Source organism: Lutjanus erythropterus, chromosome 8 (assembly GCF_056507025.1).
Source record: "Lutjanus erythropterus isolate fLutEry1 chromosome 8, fLutEry1.hap2, whole genome shotgun sequence".
Lineage (NCBI taxonomy): Eukaryota > Metazoa > Chordata > Actinopteri > Lutjaniformes > Lutjanidae > Lutjanus > Lutjanus erythropterus.
This window is the reverse complement of record NC_139324.1, coordinates 9,071,353-9,095,008: the sequence shown is the minus strand read 5'-3', so window position 1 is coordinate 9,095,008 and position 23,656 is coordinate 9,071,353.

Here is a 23,656-nt window from a genome sequence, read left to right as displayed (position 1 = left end):
AAAATGATGGTAAATATGTATTAACGGTTGTGTGTGTGTGTGTGTGTGGGGGGGGGGGGGGGGGGGGGGGGTCAAGAGGGTACATGGTGGATTGCAGAGGAGACTGCGAGTGAGGTGAAAGCGGCCTTTGTGTTTAGAGCAGAGCCCTCTGGTGGACCCTCCCCTCAGCGCGGGGTTGCCCAGGCCCTGTGGTGGCGGATCACAGTTAATAACTGTGCGGTGGGCTGTCAGAGGCACTTAGCCTGACGCTGGGCAGGCCGGGCCAGGCTGGGCCCGCATACACAGCCGCCTCTGCCTCCTGAGCCTGGACCAGAGCACTCAGCCATGAAGGAGGAGGGACAGACAGACACAGAGATTGGAGAGGATGGGCATTTTTGAGGCAAAACTAATGGGAATATCACAGAGCAGACATTCAACGTTTGTGGATACTTTCTGGGATGTCTACTAAGCATAAAGAGGGTAAATAGCTGGGACAAGGCCAAGTTTTCCAGAATGAGCTCAGGTGTCTTCCCTAAAGAATTCTGTACCAACCTTAATGCACAAGGAGAACTCAGTCCAGGATCGAGCAGAAACATTTGAAAGCCTCTGGAAACAATACCCACATGCACATATGTACATTGTAACAGTATGTGGTCGCTGTAAATGTTCCTCCTGTCCATACTGTTCATAATTCCAGTGATGGGGAGAGATGGGGTACAATACACACAATCCTTGTTTTGTGCAAAAATGTATTTGAAAGTTAGAATCTAACATGAGGCTTCATCAGTCAAAGTAATCAAATCAAGCTGCACTGTACAAAGAAAATTCCTTCTTTCTGCTACTGTCTGCACTGTGCAGCTCAGCCCAGCAGTCTACAGTAGGGATGTTAGTGATGAACCATTAATCAATTAATCACTGTCATGAATATAACCAATTAAAAATAATAGTCACGTGGATTCAGGCAGGTGAACAGGTGAACCAGTTCTTAGCTGACAGGACACAACACGCAGGACTCCAGTAGATCGAGGAGAGAGAGACTCTGTATTTACATCAATCAAAATTGATGGACAGTGTTTCCCAGCTATGAAACTTGTATGAAGATGCACTAGAGATTTATTTCATGTGTATATGTATATACATATGTAAGTAGATTTAATGATAACATGAAATGACCTTGATACCGTGACCTTTATTTTGAAGGGACCTGACCCCTAGGTTGGGAAACACTGGAGTAACGACCAAACTTTATATAAAGTTTTTAAATTCCACTTTGACCAGTAAAATACTATTGCTAATGCTATTTTTTTTTCCCGCGATGTCCAGAAGGTGTTGTCCATCTACTGTCTGCCTGACTCATGTGAATGCAGCACTAGAGTGCTGCTGTATAGGAGAGGATCCCTTCAGGGCCCAGTACAGGACTACTATGTTTCTGGGCATGTAAGTATCATTTTAAGATGGACTTGAAAAATGAAGTGAAACATGTCTACTTCACACGTCAATCATACCTCACTGTAGTTTGACAGAAGAGCCTGTTGGTTGATGCTGTGAAATACTCCACATCTCATGCAGCTACTTAAGAGGGACCACAGCACCATCTCCAGTGACCAGCACCTGACGTTATCTGACCCTCAACAAAGAATCTCCACAAACTCTTATCTGATCCCTGCTCATAAAGCTCATACTCCAAATGAGGATGGTCACAGCAGTCGACCAATGATGACTCGTCTGATCTTGAGTGGCGTTTTATTTCTGTGTCAAACAATACTTGTGGACAAACTGGCCTGTCTGTCTGTGAACTCCAAAGTCCAGCTCATCCCTGTTGACTAGATTAGATAACCCAGTTTTAAAGGCAGGGATACTGTTTGCTCAGTGACTCGTCTCGGCCCTAATAGCATCTGATCTAATGAGAGATTGCAGGCTGCTTGTTGACAGTGGAGACCCACACAGTGTCATGGCAATGGCCAAACAACAGAGGGAAACAAAGCAGGCTGAGCTTTAGTACCTATAATTACCAGATAAATATATCAGCTTCTTTGCGCAAAACCAACAGCAATAAAAATTCTGCCTTAAAGGAGAAATGTGTATGGAAGCCCATGTCTGCCACTGAAAGAAAAAATATCCCCATTTTAAGTCATAATTATGAGATAAAAAGTCACAATTATAAGATAAAAAGTAATGATTCTGACATAAAAAAAAATCATGATTATGAGACAAATAGTCAGGATTATGAGAAAAAAGTCATAATTATGAAATAAAAAGTCAAAATTATAAGATAAAACAAAATTATGATAAAACATGAGATAAAAGGTTGAAATTATGAGACAAAAAGTCATAATTGTGACTTTTTATTTAATATGTTGAGATGAAATACCAGCTTTACTTGACATGAACCCTGCAGCTAGAGTGTCCTCCTTTGAAATTTCAATTCTGGACTGGAATAACTGTTTTGTATGTCCATTTCACATTAATCAGAGTTCAAATCAATGTTGTTTTTTTGCTGAAAAAGTAAGTGTCTGTTTATGAGTACAAGAAATTATCAACAATCTTGTAGGATTTGATGTTTCTGACTATTAAATTGAGCAAAATGTGAATGGAGTTTTGCAGGCAGTCACTGAACTCATCATCCAGAGTGTGTATTTTCAGAGCAGCTTTGGATATACGTTCTTCCTTTAATTACAGCCCTTATCACCTGTATTGGTTAAAATATGAAGGGCTCATTAAAATGGACAAAAGTGGGTCATTATCTTTATTTTTTGGGGTTTATTCATTCATTAATTACGCATATATGTATGCAGAGTTGCCAGTTTATTAGTTACACCTAATCATAGGCGCCATCTCCAGGTGACATTGGGTTTTATGCCCCCCTCAAAGTTAAAAATGAAGGTGCAAAACCCACATTTCTTCTTATAGTGTTACATATAGTCTTATCTGATATGACTGGTGTGTTTTGACAGCTTGGCTGAAATTATAGGAGGAGGAGGAGCACATTTTCCCAGGATAGACAATCATAAGTGAAAACGTGATTCCCTACAAGAGCTGGAGATCTGTGCCTGAACCCAATGGGACCTGACGGGTTCAGGTCGGGTCGGGCTGTATTTCTCATATATTTCATGGGCTTACTTCAGATTTGGACCGTATTATTATTATTTTTAGTAGTAGTAGTAGTAGTAGTACTAGTAGTAGTATCATTATTATCAGTAGTAGTGGTATAAGTTGTTTTTTTTGTCATTGCCAAATACAATATTAACAACAGGAACAACATGGTGATGACAATACCATGGTCGACATCATCACTTTGGTAAACAGTGTCCATTAGCTGTGACTGTTCTGAGCACAGAGCATCATTAATGTAAACCTCCTCTCGTCATGCTCCGTCTTGTCAGCTCAGAGTATGATCTAATTCTTGGCAAGAAAGGAAAGATGTTGAATGTTCAAGTTGATATGGTGAACTTTTTTCCCCATTTTTCTGGCCACCTGATGACTGTGAGAATAATATTCATCCACTTTTGAGCTCTGTTTTTGGTCTCCACCAACTCTTCAGTTGTTAAATGCTCCACAATTTTCTCAAGCTAGTCGCTTTTTTTTTGTCTGTCAGCCGTTTGGTGCTGAGCAGCTCACAGTGACATGAACTTTTTGAGCTCTTTTGGCAACAGCTGCCGAAACTGATGAAAGCAGAAAAGGCCGCCAGTGACATTTTTCATTCCATTAATTTCCACATCAATGTATTTATTCAGACTGTTTTGATCAGAATGCAAATACGTGGTGAAAAAGATACGACATCAACCAATCAAGTTGTGCAGAACAGATGTCATATCATAACTTCTACTGGCAATTGTGGACATGATGATTGTTTGTGTTTCTCGATAATACATATGTGGATTTTACCTGCGGGACATTTTATATCAGTCTATGCTCTCTCAAAGTCACTTTGACAAAAACATTAATTTTACCTTCACAGATCACACTGCTGCCTTGATCAGAATTTTTTTTTGTGTGTGTGACTTTGGTGTTTTAATGAATTAATACATCAAAACAGACCTACTGCACTGGAACCCTGATACAGGCAGCTGAGATGAATCTGGTCCAGCAGTACGACCCTGAAGACCCCCTGGACCCTGTATAGTCCTGCAGTCTGCTGCTGTTGTTCCACCAGTTCATCTGCTGCCTGGTCTGCAGGAAGTGTGTGTTTCATTTTTTTTATTTATCACATCCCTAGTGTGTAAAGGCCTTAAGAGTGAGCCAAAAAAGATAAGTTTTGGGAAAAACCAAAACAATAACCTGAAAGATGCCAAAAAGCTCCTCAGAACTGTAAGTTCATCACTACTTACAATACTTTTCACATACAAGTAGTCGTGATCCATTGTTGATCCAACGAAATATTGATCACAGACGCTCTAAATGAATGGTGATGTGAATGTAAACCATAATTCAAAGCTTACCTGTTCTTTCCAGTGTGCATATAGTGTCAGTGTGAGAGAGGGAGGGTAAGTAGTTCTGTTGCTGGCGTCTCTGGCGCTCTGTTTAAATCATCACTTCCTGTTCTCAATCCCCACGTCTGCTTATCCATCATTTCATAAGCATGCATGTGTATGTGTATGTGCTTGTGTGTGTGTGTGTTGATACGTTCAGGGTCCGATTGCACCTACTCCAGCCTCCCATGGGTGGTGGTGGTGGGCGAAAAAGGGGGCTGCTCCCTCAAGACACCCCTCAAATTATGGCCTAATCAGTTAGTCCCAGGAGCAGGCCTTCCACAGCTCTCCCAGACAGACAGACAGACAGACAGACAGACCGTCAGACCTACAGCAACCTCACCCCCCTTCCTCCTCCTTCCCAGCCACACAACGCTGAGCTTGGCCTTGTCCCTGTAAAGACCTCTCTCCCTCCGTCTCTCCTCACACTGAGATAAAACAGGTCCAACTTCGGTTTAAGAAAAGTGTTGGCTGCTCCTGTCCCTCACTTATCCACTCTGCTTGTCTAGTCTGCCTGGCCCTTTAAGTTCACACACACACAGAGACACAGCAATATGCAGACATACTGTACACAGGCGTGGGTAGTAATGAGTTACAAGTACTGTAATGGATATAACTAAGAATGTAATTTTTTAAAGGACTTTTCCCTTTTCAAGCTGAGTTTTTTCTCTTAACTCCAGAATATGTTTGAGTGTAATCTTTTTTTCTTTTTTCTTTTTTTTTTTTTTTTTTTAACTTTTAATCTTTTTAATTTTTACTTCACTACACATTTGCCATTTATGACTGATCTGCTCTAAATGCAGGGATAGACTGCAAGACAGGAGAGTGTATTAGGAGCACCCAGTGGTGGAAAGAGTACTGAAAATCTGTACTCAAGTAGAAGTACAGTTACACTGCTGGAATATGACTCAATTACAAGTAAAAGTACAGGTGTTAGAAATTTACTTAAGTGAAAGTGCAAAGTATTTGTCAGAAAAACTACTCAGAGTATTAGTTACTTTTAACCGTTGATGTCACAGTCACCTCTCCAAACCAGGGTTGTAAATTCTGTGCATTTTTCTCATCAATGCGCCCAAAACCAAACGCTAATCATTAATAATCATTAATAATAATTTAGAAAATGCAAAACATGTTTATTTTTAAGGTCTTTTTTTGGTCATTGTAAGCCTAAGTTTAAATTTCCTTATTCATAAAATGGCTCCGCCAGACAAAATATTGTCAAATGAGGTGCAATTACTGCCATGACTATTGATTTAATATCCATGGATACATTTTTAATCAGATAAATTCTCAAAAACAATTAATCAATTAATGATTGGACATTAACATCCTTACTCCTAATGGGTGCTGCTGCAGCATGTGATCAGATAAACTTATTGAGTACTAAAATGCAGATGAAAGGTTTGGATATTAATTCAAATTGTACTCAGTATTCAACTATGATTTTAAAGGTAACTAAAGTAGATTACATAGTGTAATGTATACTTAAGTACTAGTAAAAGTACAGACCTGTAAATGTACTCATAAAAGTACAAACACCCAAGAAAACTAATAACTTAATAACAGTAATTTGAGTATTTGTAATTAGTTACTTCCACCCCCAGGAGCACCTCTTGAAGTTGCTTGCTGACTGGAGGAAAAAGAAGCACCGCCTGTTTTTTGACCATGATGCAACGATGACGGAGTAAAACCCAAATAAGAGACAGTTTGCATCCCTGAACACGTCTGACCACACTTTTATACCAAAATCTGAAAAAGACAACAATTACATGATAAAAGCTGCACAAAATGTGGGTGAAAATATAGTTAGCTAGCTAACGTTAGCTATGACAATTTTTCATGTGTAACATTAATCTTTGATGTTATTGTCATTAATTTATCTTGTTTGTTGGGCTTTTAAATTGCCGTTCTTTATAAAGCAGTTAGTGTAATGTAATGCCACCAACACTGACATTACTCAAGTGCAGTGCAGCCTAAAACAAGAGTTCAACCTTTTGTAAGGTAAGACCCACTTTTTGCCCCAGTTTTTTTAAACAATGTTTATTGAGTTTTCCATTTTTTCCCCAGAACAAGATTCAGTTCAAGTTCAGATGAGACATCTGTCCCCACCCCCCTCCTCCACCCAAATATCCAAGTGGACAAAATAAAAATGACAAAAAAAGGTATTGAAAACAGATTACAACATGTTGAATAATGAGTCAGTGTTGCTTTTTAAGCTTTTTCTTTTTTAAACTCTTAAGCTTATTTAGATAAACAAATAAATATATTTGTAAAATACCAAACAAACAAAAAAACAAAACAAGGAAAACATGTGCCTCCACTTGCTACTAGATGGCTCTCCAGTCGTTTAGAATGGTGGCCCTAAAAAATATTAAAATGGAAATTATCTTCTTATCTTAAATTTGAGAAATTTATTAACCATTTACCTGTTAACTGCTACTTGAGTTGGTTTCTCAAATTTTCATTTGTATTTGAGTATTTTATGGGTGTAATTGTACTTTTACTTGAGTATAGATTTTCAGTCAGTCAGTAACTGTGACTGACTGAGAACAGAAATAGTAGTAGTGCTGTGTTTACAGTCAGATTTTTTTTTAAATGACCCAGGATAAATAGATCCAGACATATTATGATCTCTGTTGCCAACTTAAACCCTCGTTCTTGGTGCTTTTCACCTTTGTTTCGCTGATTTGAATGGTTTTACGCTCTTTTATGGGTTGAGTAAGCTCTGGGAACTTAAGGTCCATGAAACCAACTCCAAACCCATTGCATAATTTCAAAAAGGCATGTCTGCTGGTTGAAAAGTAGAGCTTTTTTTTTGTTTGTTTTGTTTTCATTCCTGACACTAAAACTCAAAGATTTCACCCAATTGGATTTCATTTGTAGCATGAAACTGGTCACCTTGTTTGTAATGGGCTTGTATGATCATTTCCATAATTTCTATAACAATGGCCTAACGATTACTGTGCTCTTTTTCTGTTACTGTTGCTGCAAAGTGTTTTGTGTGAATCATTTTGCAAGTACCAGTTCCCAGAAAGTATTGCAGTCATACTCAATAATCTCTTGGTAATAACAGAAAAATAGAAAATAGCACCGTGAGAAATAAAACAATGTCATGATACCACTTTGGCACCTCACTTTATGTCAACAAGTATCTGGCTTTTCCCTGAATCATTAATCTGCACACACACACACACACACACACACACACACACACACACACACACAAACTTGGATTCACTGCACTAATGTGATGCTTTGTCAACTAAATCATTGCAACTCTACCCGGTTAATCAATGGCACATGGCGGGTTCTGGCAATGTCAGACCTTCCCTGACTCCATCGCACCATTCCCCTCATCTGCCTTGTCATTCCCATTCCTCTATTACCACCCACCCCCACCTCTCTCTCTGACACACACACACACACACACACACACACACACACCATGTGGCAAACCAGACCACTCGCCATATACACTAATGCTTCTGTTCCCTCTGAGCAGCTCCATCCGTCATGTTCACCTTGCTTAGGATTCCCATTTGTTTTCATTTCACAGCTTTCCCAAAACACCACACACACACACACACACACACACACACACACACACACACACACACACACACACACACACACACACACACACACACAGCAGGCAAATATCTGCATGTGCATGCGTGCAGAAGAGCACGCAGACATTTATGCATATAATCTCACACATGCACACATCTGCTATCACCTTTCCTGATCATTTTCATGAAGCGATAAAATTCGTTCAAACGCAAAACCAGGGAAGAAAAGTGCAGAGGAAAGCAAACAGGTGTTGTGTTGCCTCAGAAAAAGAATTCAGTTCAGAGATCTGTCAGTAGAATGGGACATAAACCTGTAGGATATTAGAAAAGAACAGCAGGACTGAGCTGGAGGAGAGGATGGAAAGCTGTGGAGGCAGGAGGTGAGGAGGAAGCATATCTATTATCAGTGTGGTGATTATTTGTGCAGCAGTTATAAAGCCATGAGGCCCGACCCTGGTTCCTGAATGTGTTGATTTTAAACCTCTCCGGACTATAAATAATGACTGATTAAGTGGATATTCTCCTCTTCTGTCTTTCCCTCACTCTTTGTCTGTCTTACATGTCCAGCGCTCTCGCCCTCCATTCCCCAATATGTTCTGTATTAGTGGGCGTTTGTTGAGTGTTTGAAGTATGAAAATGAAGGAGGTGGGTGGGCATCCGACCACCATACTCAGAGGAGACCTGTGACGCACACAAAACTATCCTCTGACTCCATTAGCATACCTCTGCTGGCACAGCTACAGTCAGCACAACAGCTCTCTTATGTGGCTGTTATTATATTTGTATGGAGGCTACACCACAGAAGTATCTGGAGGCTGAATACATCAAACCCTGTGAGATCTGTGACTCTGCATTAATGACGTTCCTATCACAATACTATTCAATAGGTTCATAGGTGGCTGAAAATAAGCCATTTATCAGTCTGGCTTAAATACTGTTATGAATATTTAAAACATATGCCTGGTTATGTTTTTTACTATTTAAAGTTTATTAACTTATTTTATTGTATTTTACTATGTTTTCCCTTCCAAAAAATGCTTTCATGTGTGAAAAGTCTGAAAACTACATGAACCTTCTTTTGAAACCAGCATGTATGATGTGAAACATATGAGATGCTGTTTCAAATGTATTATAATATGAAATGTTTCCACACTCAGGGTTATCTTAGATTATTTTTAACATGTGGTCATTTACTGAACACAAATGACAGGACAATTTCTGTAGTTAGTAGCTACCCAGATTACAAAAAATGTAATTTACACTGAATGATTTTGGTTTACTTCAAAATCAAACACTGAAACTATTTTTTGTCTCTTTCTTTTTAAACATAAAACACAAAGTGAAGTACTTCTGTAAGAAACTCCATGTCTCAGACACTCTTTTCATGAGTTAATAATCTGATTACCTAATCGAGATTACTTGTAGTCTGTTACCACCCAACAGGTGGTATTTTGCTCTGTGCTGCTCTCTGTGAGATATTTTATTAAATGTTTTGGTGTTTGTATTTAGTCGACATGCTACTGAATCTCTGCTCCTTTCTGGTCTCAGTATTTTTGCAAGTTTATATACATATTGTTTAATGATAGAATACAAGCATAATGTGAAGTAACAGATGTAACATTTTTGTAACAAAGTTGTCAAAGGTTTTACATTTACAGGTTTTTAATTTAGAGAAAAACATGTTTTTTGATGCAAGGAGGAAATATTGGGATTCAGGTAAATTTGTAGCAGATGTTCATCTGTTCATAATTTTTAATTTTTTTAATTTATAGGACAGCTGAAGATATGACAGGAAAGGGGGGGGGGGGGATAATATGCAGCAAAGGGCTGTAGGAGCAACTGAGCCATTTTCTTGATGTAACTTCACTTTAACAGGTAATTAGTGATTGATTGTATCGGAATACATTTTTAAAGTAATCCTGTTTATGATGAACCAGATACAAACCCTGGAAAAACATTCAAATTATTTAAAATGTTTTATATAACTGCTGTTTATTGAGGAACCAAGTCAGAGTTAGAGTTAGCAACCTGGAAGACTTTTTTTACATTTTACGTTTGACACATGCTCTGATTTTTTAGTTCGGTCCTTGTCCCATCTGCTAACATTTCGGCCTTTTCCACCGGTGCTTTGGGCCACACCAGGCCAAACTGTACCATGCTGAACTGAATTTCCATTATCACTATGCACTGAGCCGGGCCTGAGATGGACCCACTCTGGAGTGGAGCCAAAGCAACCCTCCTCCACGCGGGATGCGGTGACATCTCGCCGGCCGCAGCCAGTCTGTGATGACCCTCCTGTCTCCTGCTCAAACAAGCATGTGTTTTTTTATACTGAGCTCGTGTGTGTGCACGAGAGCAGAGACAAAGAGTACTTTAAGTACTTTCAGGTATCTGCATTATTTTGCTGTTTCATAGTCACTTTCAGCTGTGTCAGAATCGTGATAAGTTGCTGCTGATAAAACCCCCAAATGTGAACATTTCCTGTTTGTGCTGCTTCACAATAAAAACATTTAAATAATGAAACAACAGGGGACTTTCATTGTGCAGAATTCAAGGAAGGTTTATCCACCCCTTTACAGCTGCTTGACTCAAGCCTCCTCGAGCTCGTCTTCAGGTAAAAGACACACCTTCAAGTGGGTAGCCCTGTTCTAAAGGAAATACAAGCCCCTGCCGTGCTGGACTGACAGGCCAAGTCAAACTGAATCAAGCCAGTCCAGCTCTGTGTGTGGAAAAAAACCAGTGGAGGGTGTTATGACCTATATTGCAGCCAGCCACCAGGGGTCACTTTTAGGGAACTGTCATTTCCTCCATCTTAATATACTGTATATCAATGGTTGAAACCAATGAGATGATTTTAACAAACTTTCCAAATGAATCCTTTCATCATTAAACCTAAGTACTGTGTGGATAAAATGATGTCACAAACCTTCAAAGCCTCTGCATGTCTGAGTCTCTCTGTGTTTGTTAGCCTGAACATTAGGGGATAAAGAGTGCAGTAGAGGGGCCATTTGAGCTCCCGTCCTCCCTGTAGTGGGATAACATTTCACCAATTTAGATTAGTTCACTCAAGACCCATCAACACATGTGGAAGTGACCCTCAGACGCCTCTCACAGGCCTGGTGACTGAGCAGTGTCTGTGAGTGTGCATGTGTGTGTGTGTGTGTGTGTGTGTGTGGGTATGTGCGTGTGTGTGTCAGAGGAAGTGCACAGAGCAGCTGATGCAGTGTGTGCTATGTTAACCCGTCCAAGGGCAGCATAGCAATAACAAACACAAGATCACAGCAGCGAGGTCACCTCTGACCCTGCACCCTCCACACAGCCCACCAGATCATTATCACACTGACAGCCACTCAGGAACCAGCCAGCGCACACACACACACACACACACACACACACACACACACACACACACACACACACACACACACACACACACATATTTAGACACAGTAAAATACTCAGCAGGCTAATATGGGTGTCCCTCAATGCATGTTTTTAATCATTGACTCCCTTTAGTGAAATAACAGGGGTTTACTTTGGGAGACAAAAGCTTCCTCATTGGTATCTGACAGTAAATGATTGACATTTACTTTGAATGCATTGACTCCACCCACCTGAGGGGGACCTGCAAAGTGAAACCATTCACTGTCCCTCACCCTTGTTTACCCACAAGGCCGTTTGCTTGTCTGTGTCCCAGTGGTGAAGAGTCGGAGACACGTCTCCAGAAACCTCGAGGACCAGCATGCTTCACGGTAGGATCTGTGGCTGGATTGTTCACATATTCTACCAATAGTTTTTTCTTGTTTCGAGCATTGGCAGCTCCACTTGCAACCCCTCTTCATATAAAATATAAAATGTTTGTACCACAGCTAACATTAAATTACCAGATGGTCGGTTTTGTCTTCACGACAGGATTCCAGGTGTGGAACAGGTTGTAATCTTCCTTTACGTGTACTCATCACCAAATGTTCGTCACCAGTAAATGATGGCGTGTTTTACACTTTACAATAAGGCAGTAAGCAGTAACTGGGTTTGCCATATAGTGAGCCCACATTGATGTATGAAAATTGTTATAACTTGTTTATAATATGATTATCAATAATTTATACAACCTAATTAATAGCCTAATTGTAAACCATTGCTAAACGTCTTTTCACCCTTTCTCCCTTGTTTCATCTTATTTCTCCTTTTTAACATCTACAATTTGTCCACCCCTGGTCCACCTCCTACACTTTTAAACAGTATCAGTTTCCTCCAAACATCAGCCTTCTCCTGACATGAGGCTCTCAGGTTGAAGAGGCTGGCTGCCTGGTTATTAGTGCAGACAGTTTGACATGAGGAGTGTATGTGTGAGCCAAGGTGACTGTGTCAGCCCTCGAGCAACGTGACCACCAGAAGTGGAACGGAGTTGAATTTGGAGTGACTTCATGGTGTGTGTGTGTGTGTGTGTGTGAGAGAGAGAGAGAGAGAGAGACAGAGAGAGAGAGAGTTTGTTAGTGAGAATATAGCCTAAACGATAAAAGCATTTTATTTTACGGGCAAATAACCAGTATCCACCGAGCTCTGTTAGCTTAGGTCGGTGGTTCAGAAACCTTTTTCCTTAAGGGACCCTTTTCTATCACTCAATAAACTGACAACCTCTGACCCCCTGACTAAATGACATATTTTATGATTATTTCAGATCAAATTCAGTGCATAACAATAACAGTACAGCTGCCGAACTGTACAAGCAACCAAAATAGTGAATGAAATAACAGCAGGATATTTGTGTAAAATGAGAAATCTGGATAAATTACATTTTAGGAACTCTTCTCAGACTGTATGAGCTATTTTATTTAGAACATTAATACATAATTAAAGCTGTAATATGTTTTCACAATAAAAAGGCTGAAAATATATGCATTATATTTTGTTGAGTTGTGTACATATGTATTTCTAACAATGCTCAAACTAATTTGTTACAGTTAACTGTGCGTTTCTCTGGTAGCAGAACTTACATATTGTGTGTAGTCCATGTTCACATTCGCCCTTTACACTTGACCATTGTTAAGTTTGCACTATGGTTGATTTAACTGTGTATTTTTCTAATGTGATGAGGCTGTTTAGCAGAGGGTGAAGCCTCTCTGAATATGGCTTGTATTCAGGTCTTCTCTGTGCCCTTAACCTATGAGACTTATTTAAGTTTGGCTGAGAATTTGGCATAATTCATACTTTAAAAAACTGTTTCTTGAACCCCTTAAAAGTACAATATTTAGATATTCTGCTAAGGTTCTCTTAAACTTAAAAAAAATAACAGACAGTGTAGTTTGGAGACACTGAAATAGCACAGGATCATGGGAGGTGTTCTCACTTGTAAACAACCACCATAGCTAATGAAAATTTTGCTGACATGACTCAGGCTGACAAAGACAAAGAATTTTATTCATGCTACATTAAGTTATCTAGTGTTTTCATGGAAGTCATTGCAACTAGCAACTAGCTAGAATGGCTAGCTAGAAACTCACCACTACTGTGAATTAAGTCTCTGCATCTGAAGATTGGAACATACAACTTTGTCTAGTGTTTTAAGACATTCTAATGTGAAAATTTTGCATATTAAAGCTTTACAATAAAGAAGGCCTTGTGGCCCCCTGTGAAGCTTTCATGACCCCTGTGAGATTGGGACCCCCAGGTTGGGAACCAGTGGCCTAGATGCTTTATTTTTAGGAAACAAGTATCCATCAAGGAAAACTTTAAACAGTGACTGGCAGAGAAAGAATTTCATTTTATTTCAATATTTGAGGGCCAAGCTGCAAGATGAATTAGGTTCACCTTTTCTGATGAGTTGACCCCATTTGTCTGGAGCACTTTGAGAAACTCAGATTTCCTCATTTCTTAGCAGATTTAATACAACGCAGGTAGTTGGTAGTGAATGCCTGGACAGCTAAACTCTGGCACGTTGTCCATTTGGAAGACAATCCCTCTGGCAGGTCAAGTAAACCCTGGCCCCCAAAAACACTGAACACACTTTCCAAACCTCATTACACAGACCTCCGCTGTTTTGTTGCTCGTGGGCCCCAATCAAATTCCCCCAACTTCCCCCTTTTCCCTCCCTCTTACAATTCTTTTCAAATGAGAATTGAATTTCTTTTTCTTTTTTTTTTTCAAAGTGTTTATGTTATCATTTGTAAATCTTACCAGAAGTGGACCATGAGGCACAAGAGGGGGAACTCATACACAGTTTAATGAAGTATTTACAGATAATTCCAACTGTCAAATACTTGTGCCCAATGACATAGTGCAGAGTGCTGACGCTCACAACTGCCTCTCTGCCTCCAACTTGCTCCCTCCTCGTTAAGCAGGCGGATTTGATTTCAGGTAAGAACTTATTGGGGAGGAAAAGAGGCTGCGGAGGCTGGCAGCCAGCGAGGGCCACGGCTTTTACCAGAAGGAAAACAATCCTCTGTGTTGCAGATCAGAGCTCAAAGGGCCCAGACATCGAGAAGCTGAGATACGCATAAGGACATTATAGCTGCTGTGTCTGATCGATGCAATTTGCTCAGAAAATTCAACTTCTGCAGTTTGTTTTAGGCTTTTAAGGTCAGCCTGTTACTGCCAAATCCATCAACAGTTATAACATGAAAAGTTCATTGTTATAACAAGATATTTTAAATGTTATAACAAGATATTTTCGTGTTATAACAAGATACAAACTTACATCATAAAAAATTATTTTATACATACAAAAACATTACAAAGAGAAACTTTTCTTGTCATAAGAATATACTATTTGCCTTTTTATGATGTGACACTTAATGTTATAACTTGCTAAGTCATTATTATAATGTGATAACTTGTATTGTAACAGTCATCACATATATATTGTAGCATATTATAAATAGTTACATATAAACATTTTATATATAACGAGACACATTTCACAGTGTAACAAGATAACTAGTATATTGTTATAATGATAAAGTTTTCTTGTTATAACAAGATAAATTTGCATGTTTCAAACAGCAGTAATACTGTGACATAGCAAAGTAAAAAACATCTCAAATCATTAATGTTCTATTAATACATTCCTGTTTGACAGCAGTGGTGCTCAAATATGATAAGATGGCACTTTCTAATGAAGCACTTGGGTTCATGGACGGTTATTAAATTATTCACTAATCCTTTATAGATCAGTTATAAAGCACTCATAAGATTTAAAAGTTTCCAAGTTGTGAAAACTGACTTTGGTCACATGTATCCACACATTTGTGCCAGAAATTCTGTTGCAAATGTTTGTAATCTGTCAATGACTGTCTAATAAGATTTTAATAATTTTTAGTTTAAATACTCAGTCAGTCAAAATAATTTACAACCTGGCAACCCAAAGGTTTTATTATTACAGTCTTGTAGCTGATATGTAGTGAATCCTTTATTAACCATTTTACAAAAGCCATTACGTAGACCTTATAGACTTTATTTATTTGTTTGTTTGTTGTTTTTAACAGGGACAGTGCACATTAAGAAACACTGGTGTAAATGTACCAGAGTTTGCCAAGATGCTATACTCAAAGTCACCCTAATGAAACAGAATAGTGAAGAATGAAATTACAGAGTTATTCATTGTTTATCATTAATAAGCATGCAGAACAATAATGAAAAGAAGATATAATATTAATGTTAATAAAAACAAACAAACATTCTGGACACCTTTATACTAAAACATCCAACACAGAGACTCATTATACAAGACAAACATGTAATATGGAACACGTGTCCTATTAGTGCGTGGTATCTGGAAAAATGAAATATTTTGCAGAAAATAAAAATCAGGTCAAACATATTTCAATTAGAAATCTGTCAGAATGTTGATTTTTTTTTTATTATCAACTTCAAATAAAAATTATACTGAAAATAATGCATACATTATTGATATTAAAGCTATTTCTTCCGAAATGAGCTTCTCTAGTTATTATTATTATTATTATTATTATTATTATTATTATTATTTCGTTAGAAATAATTTATAATTATTATTTAATAATAATCCTAATAATTTTAGAATAAGCATTGATTCAATCATTAGTTTTCTAATAACCAGTAATAAAACTTATCACAAGTTTAATTTGGTGTCAATCTTCAGTCTCTCCAGCTTTTCGCGGCTTACGGAGTAAAAAAGAGCGAAGCAGTGAAAAATAGTGTGAAGGAGCAATAATGGACTCGTGAGTCGTGACCTCTGTATGGAAGCAATTTGGAAACGGGTTGAAAGTGCGGTAAAAGACAAATTAATCCTTCACGGAAACGAGATACATCCTCTGAAAACAAGCCATTTGGGCCAATTTGACCCATTAATTACTCTTTAATCCAACCAGAGGGATATTAGAGCACAGAGGCAGAGTCATGTACACGACAGGAATCATTATTTGCTCCAGAGGACAACTGAAATGGGCCCTTAAGTCTGTACATTAACGGATAGAGAGATTAAAAAAACTAAATTTAAGATTCTAAAGAAGTGAGTCAGAAGTGAGTCCAGAGCCTTTAAGTTCGCTCCAATCAAGCAAATGACAACAAAGATCTGAAATAGGTGTTCTGCAAAATATGTATTTATTTTTGCTCAGCTTTTTGTTTAACAGTCTGTTTTGTGTCACACGTCTGTTGTTCGTTACGCGTTAGTTACTTTCGTTTTCAATTAGAGGCGATTCAAACCACCACCGTTTCATTTAACGGAAAAACGGAGAAACTGGAAAACACTTTATTTAAAAAAACGTTTCATAACGTTTCATTCGGACGATAATAATAATAATAATAATAATAATAATAATAATAATAATAATAATAACGTTAGTCTGCTATTTAATTTCTAATCGTTATTATTATTATTATTATTATTATTATTATTATTATTTTTAATTATTGTTGTTGCTGTAATTGTTAGTGAAGGTAAAAATCTAAACATATCGGATTTGATTGTGTTTAATGTTGTTATTAATTCAACTAAATAATATATATATATATACATACAACATGTGCACATTAGAATAATATCATTGATTGATTGATTGACTGATTATATTTTGTATATTGATTATATTTGCCACTGAAATGTAGTGGAGTAGAAGCAAAAAATAGAAATACTTTAGCAAAGTACAAGTTCGTCAGATTTGTACAGTAGTACAGTAAGTTATTCTGTTTTACATGAGAAGGTCCGTCCTCAGGTCAGACTGTCTGTGATTCCTCTGCAGAGTGATGTTTCTTCGTGTCTTGGCCTTGAAGGCCTTTTTCGACTTGTCTCAGTCACCGTGTGAGGAGACTCCCCCCCTCAGCCACCAGTCCACTGGTGACACTGTGTCATTAGAAAATACCGGGGACATCACGAGTGGACTGACACAGTGTGCTGGTTGAACTAAAGAACAGGCCTGGTGCACACGGACAGACAGTGAGGTTTAAAGACTGTCCTCGTGTTGTGTTTGTGGACCCTGCAGGACAGCACTTACTTCTACTACTGGGTTTTCGTCGTTTTTCTCTTGTCACGTTTCTGTTCATAGTTTCTCATAAATAACAAACTGATTCACAAATATTTAAGGACAGATGGCACAGACTGGTGCATTCAAAATTCAAATGAAGATCCTCAGCTTAATGTGTGTCTCTACAACCATGTAGCTGGGATTTGATAAATACTGAGGTGATGAGTTCCAGGACAGCCTCTCCAAAAAACTTGATTCAACGCCAAAAATAAATCCACTTGAATCACCCTTTGAATTTTAATTAATTCGATTGTATTGTCTGTAAATTTTATTTCCCAACATGATGGTCACTTACCTGTGAAAACCATGTATCTCCAAAAGCCAACAGCCTTGTTGAGCTTTGGGACAATTCTGTAAACAAGCTACTGGACAAAGACAATTAACCCTTTCACTGCCAGGAATGAAAATCTGGTGGAGAAATAATGAAGCCATTATTTATTAATTGACCAGTCAAAATTGAATATATTGATTTATGCTATAAGATTACCACAAGAGTAAAATCTAACCCTCTCCCAGAGTCCCAAAACCTCCGAATTCAGAGGACATGTCCTCTGTGTCCTCAGCTACGGCCTTGAAACCCTGTCTCCTTGAAGTTGTGGTCGCATGTTACTAAACTGTTATTTTAATTTCGTTTAGCTAACAACTTATTTCATCTCTGATTAAAATATCCATTATAAGTCTCACGCCTCAAGTCGCTGCTGATTTTTGGAATAAAGCTGCAGTCACTATAACTACATAGCGTGTTATAAAATTGCTCATTTTGGTGGAAAACAAATAAAATACACTAACAACATTTTTGCAACTTGCCAAGACATAATTACCCAATAACTAACGATTCTAATTGGCCAGTTACAGCGTCCCATGGTGTCTTATTTCTGGATAGCAGATCGTTACCATGGACGCACTTTTGATCATGGACTCTGGAGGACTTTGCGGAAGCAATAAATATGAATGTATTATTTCTAGGAGACAGGGCTGGTCCCCCTCATGTTGAAACGAAACCTGCGCCTTTGCTCATTTGTGGTGAATTCTAACGATCAAACATTTTGCATCCAGTCATTGTTTAGAAATTTAAAACAGAGGGCTGAAAGTATATTTCTAAATTAAAGCATTTAGAGTCACTGAGATATGAATTAAATGCCATTTAAACTGACGGTTGCTTTCGAGTTAAAATGGAGAGTTTTGTGTTTTCTCTGTTGTCTCTGTCTTTTCCTCTTCACCACACAGCCGCGCTGTTTGCACAAATGATGCCTCTTGGTTTCCTCAGTGCCACACATAACGAGGTGACAACAGACCTCTGAGAAATCATACGGAACAAACCCAACGCTTCCAGTTGGCAAATAACCGACACACGACGTGACCTATAAATGAAAACTCTTCACAAAAAGCACATTTTGTTTCCTTCTCGCCACAAAAAGAAAGCCTGAGCTTTTGTCATCAAGACAAAATAAGATAAAGTCAACTCTTGAAGTTAAAGGTGCGTATTTGTTTTAGTTTATGAATGTTTTTATTGTGTATACCATGCATTTCGTCGTCTAAATTCAAGGATAAAACTAACTAAAGTTATTTATTAATGTTTCATTTTGCTTGATCCAAGCCAGACGCATTCTTCTCTAAATGATTCTGCTGACTTCTTGAATTTTAAATGAGTCTTATGCCGGAGGCCGTCTCTGCGTAAAATCACACCATCACTTTCTATAAATTGGTCTGAACCGTGGATGTGAAATATATGTAAAAGGAGGGGGTATGTAGGTGGTACTCAGAGGAGGTCACACACACACACACACACACACACACACACACACACACACACACACACACACTGCACTTACCTATATGCGACAAATGTGTTCTCAATAACTGCAACTGGCCCGCATTACTCTCCAATCACCATCATGTTTTACACAATCTTTGGGATTGCAGAAGCACATCCATTATTCACAGCAGTCATCTGAATTTGTTTTCCATCGGGGCTATTTCAGGGATCAATATTTCATTCTACTTCACTGCATTGTGGAGCAGCTTTTTACGCTTGTTTGAGCTCGTTCCTCGATTCCAAGTTCCCCAAGAAATGGAAAAATTAGCCTAGATAGAAGGGAAAGTGATGCAGCGGAGAAACACTGCAGGCAAACGATTCCCTGCCGGGCTTCAATAATTCACGACGCCTGCTGCAAGTAACCGAATGTCTCTGCATGATGAGTTGAAATGCACATGATGCAGTTAGTTTAACAGAACGTTTCTTTGAATAAATACAGTGCAGTGATGTTCACATCACACTCGGTCCCTGCTTTAGTTTCTTTTCACCAGAATAAAGACAAAACTCCGCATTTAACTTAACATAAAAAGGCTCCTCCTGATCTGAGACTAATACTTTAAAATTTTAAACACAGGGAGAAAAAAGAGGCTTTGCGTCAGTAATTTTTCGTGGTGTGTTAGTAGTTAAATTGTATATGTATGTGTATTTGAAGTTTAAACATCACGTTTCCATTCAGGGTTTCATTCAATCGGTGATGAAATATTTAATCCAAAATAAATGTTCGTTGAAAATGAACATGTATGGTAGTCCTCACATCTTCACACATTTAAAGGACCTTATTAAAGAAACAACAAAACGAAATATTCACGAGGAGTGACCACAAGTTTATCAAGCTGAAAACAAGACGAGTTACTCTAAAGCTTAATTGTCAATTGAATAATTGTGAATTATAAATCAAAATAAACTACTGGCTGTCGATTCTTCTTCTTCTCGACCAAAGGGAGAGAGCTTGGAGCTTTTAATATCGCCTTATTCAAAAACCGCAGACACTTTGGGTTTAACAGCCTGTATGGTGAGAGCTTTAAATGGATTTTAACGCTCTCATTTTCAACCTCTAATGAGCCCTTTACGTTGAAATTAAAATAACTGCAAGAATTCTGCAAACTTGTGACAGCCTCGATCCAGTCTGCAAGATAAAGCACAAATCAGTTCATTTCTCGTTTAGTTTATTTTATAAACTTTTTTAAACTGTGTATCACTCACTCACGCACACACACACACACACACACACACACACACACACACACACACACACACACACACACACACACACACACACACACACACACAGTGGTCGGCCTGCACGTATTCCTCACGCCGATGCCAACAGACTCACCAGCGCGCACCGACATCACCATCACCGTCATTATCATATTTAATAATATTGACGAATGAGCAGCGAGAAGCGGACTGGCTCTCAGCCACCGTCTGTCAGTCTGCAGTTAATTCTGACTTCGAGTCTGTGGGAGCAGCAGCGCAGCCAGGTGTCCTGACGCTGAGACCCGGGCTTATTCAGAGAGGTGAGTCAAACTACACGTGCTCTTGCACACCGACTCTTGTCAACGTTTGGGTGCAGGCTGGATGATGATGTAGTGCGCAAGGCTGATGTCTTTAAATGTGACTGTAAATGTGAGGTGCTGAAGAGTTCTGAAATCTTGACACGCGAAGATTCCGAGCGGTTCTTTTTCTGGCAGCTCAGGTTCTCAGTCAGACCGAACAGCTCCGTGTCAGTCCAGTGCAGCTTCTATTTATGAACCATTTTCTTCTCAAAGAATACATCAAATTCTATCTGGTATTGATCAAGAGCACAGAACTCCAAACAGCAGGCGGCCTGCGCAGCCTTTAATCGCAGCTCTTTCCTGGAAAGCTGCGCGCACGACTGAGGACGCACACACGCGGAACGGCTCTCGCGCGCTCTTTTAGTTTTAGTGGACCCCAACTGGCTCCCCATCCACGTTTTGAACACACAGCAAGGCCATGCAGGAGCACACAGTGATCCATCAATCCCCCCTTCTCTCTGGTGCCCGCCGAGGCTCCTCGGGCGCATTTTACGCACAGTCACAGAATGTTACAGATGTTGCAAACCTGTGGCTTCATTTGTGTTGCTCAATTCGGTTGTTAAATGTGTATGAAAGGCTCCCTTGTTGCAGTTTACCGTAAGGCCACGGATACAGTGGGACATGCAAATCTGAGCGCCAACCGAAAAAGGAGGAAATCAAAAACAGGAATCGAGCCGCTTTAAAGAGCTTTAAAATCATTTGAACAACGTCAGATATTTACAGCTGGGTTACTGCACTAAAAATATCCACATGTTGTCAGTCAGTACAACTTTTGGTCTTATTTTTGTTAAAGTGAGTTAACACATCTGCCCACTGGGCTTTTATTAGTGATCTAAACACGAGGTTCCCAAACTTTTTCGTGTCAAGGACCTCCTAAACACACATTAGACCCCGGACCCCCACTTTGAGAGGATTTTTTCTTAAGGTTTCTCCTCTGTTTTTTTTTTTTTTTTTTTTTTTTGAAGTTGGAAGATAAAATCTTCATACTTTGTGACTGATCCGAATTGCAATCCATCAAAACGACCAACCCCATTCCTTTCCTTGTTATACTAACTTCCAAAAAGTTAAATTATTATGTTTCCTCCTTTTGGGGACCCCTAACATCCCACTCACGGACCTCTGTTGGTCTCTGGACCCTAGTTTGAAAAGCACTGATTTAAACACATGATAATCTGACAACACATTACTTATAAAAATAGAAAAGTGCAAAAGTAAAAAATAACAAGACATTTTTACTTTCCTGCATGACTTGATGAAACTGATATCTTCAGTATTCAGGTTATTTTATATTCAGAAAACAGTCAGTATGTTGCTGTTGATGCTCACTCGACACTACGCAGTGACATTTGTCTGTCAGGACACAGGCTCAAGGGCGAAATCTTCTTCCGGGCATATATTGATACACAATATAATAAAGCAGTAATATTGCCATGTTAGTGATGTGGGAAGTGAGGCAGTGTCACACACCTGACGCACACTCTGAGCGCGTTCTGTACAGAGATACAGTGGTAAATATGGAAGTGGGTTAACTTGTTTCCCCTCACTGACGCTGTTAATCTGAAAATAGAGGAGTAAACTCTCATTTCAAACGGAGATTAACTGAGTATTTCTCTGTATTTTCAGTATTTAACATGTTGGCTGATCAGTGACACACAGAGCACACTGGGCACAGAGTGCGCGCGGCGGTGCACAGAACAACCACCACCCGCGTGCGTGTTTAGACCAGAGCGCGTGCACAGCCGGCTGGCTGACATGTAAAGCAGGAGGCGTTCAGGGAGCATCCAGTGTGTGACACCGAATATTAGCTTTCTTTCAGCCTATGGAGACATTTCTTGATTTACAAATATTCCAATTCGTCATCAGCCTTTGCGCGCGTGCTGTCACAGGCTGCCACAGCCCTGCACTCTTCTGCTGCATATTGACCCCGGACATCTAATAAAGACACGGACCAAAAGCTCATCTTTGACTTATTATTAGGCTACTTATTAACATGTATCAGTGCAGTGGACTTCAGCTCGTCCGGATTATCTGTGGGATGATACTGACGTGTGAAAGTATTAGAGGGGAGCTGATAGCAGCACGATAAGTTCTTGCTGCGTGAAGCAGAAATATTCTATTCGTGGAAAACAAGTAACAATGGAGCGTTCTGTCGTCCCTCTTTCTAATGTCAAGGTCTCTGATAGTGGGATCGGTCCCAGAGGAAGATTTCAGTATGATTCAGATAATTATTAAGCTTCTGTTTATGTTGAATGGATACAAAATAAAGTCAAAACAGAAATGATTTAAAAATCTGGAAGAATTCTATAACCGAGGACTGCAGTGCATGGGAATTGACTAGGGGCATATTTATGAAAAATAAAGTTTTAATGGACACTTTTATTTCATTGTATGTGTCTTATGAGCGAGATCCGGCCCACAAACTGCTTTCATGGGTCAGAGTAGTTTTTTTTACGCCCCCTCTCCTCCTTCCCTCCCCCTCTCTCTTTGTCTCTCCTCCCTTCTCTCCTCCCTCTGTCAGTCCGTCAGTGCGCCCATTGGCACGGGGAAGATTGAAAGTGACACACTCTGATTAGAACCCGCTCCTTTGCTCCGACAAATCCCGCTATTACTGTAACTCAGAGACACCGGTGTTTGCGTTTTGGTCAGGTTCGTGTTTTGTTCTTTTCTTCCAGGTTGTCTGTTTTGAGCGTTTCCCACGCTGCGGCACGTTATTTTTGTGCCTTTTTTTTTCTTTCTTCCGAGGATGAAGCCATGAGTTCAGAGG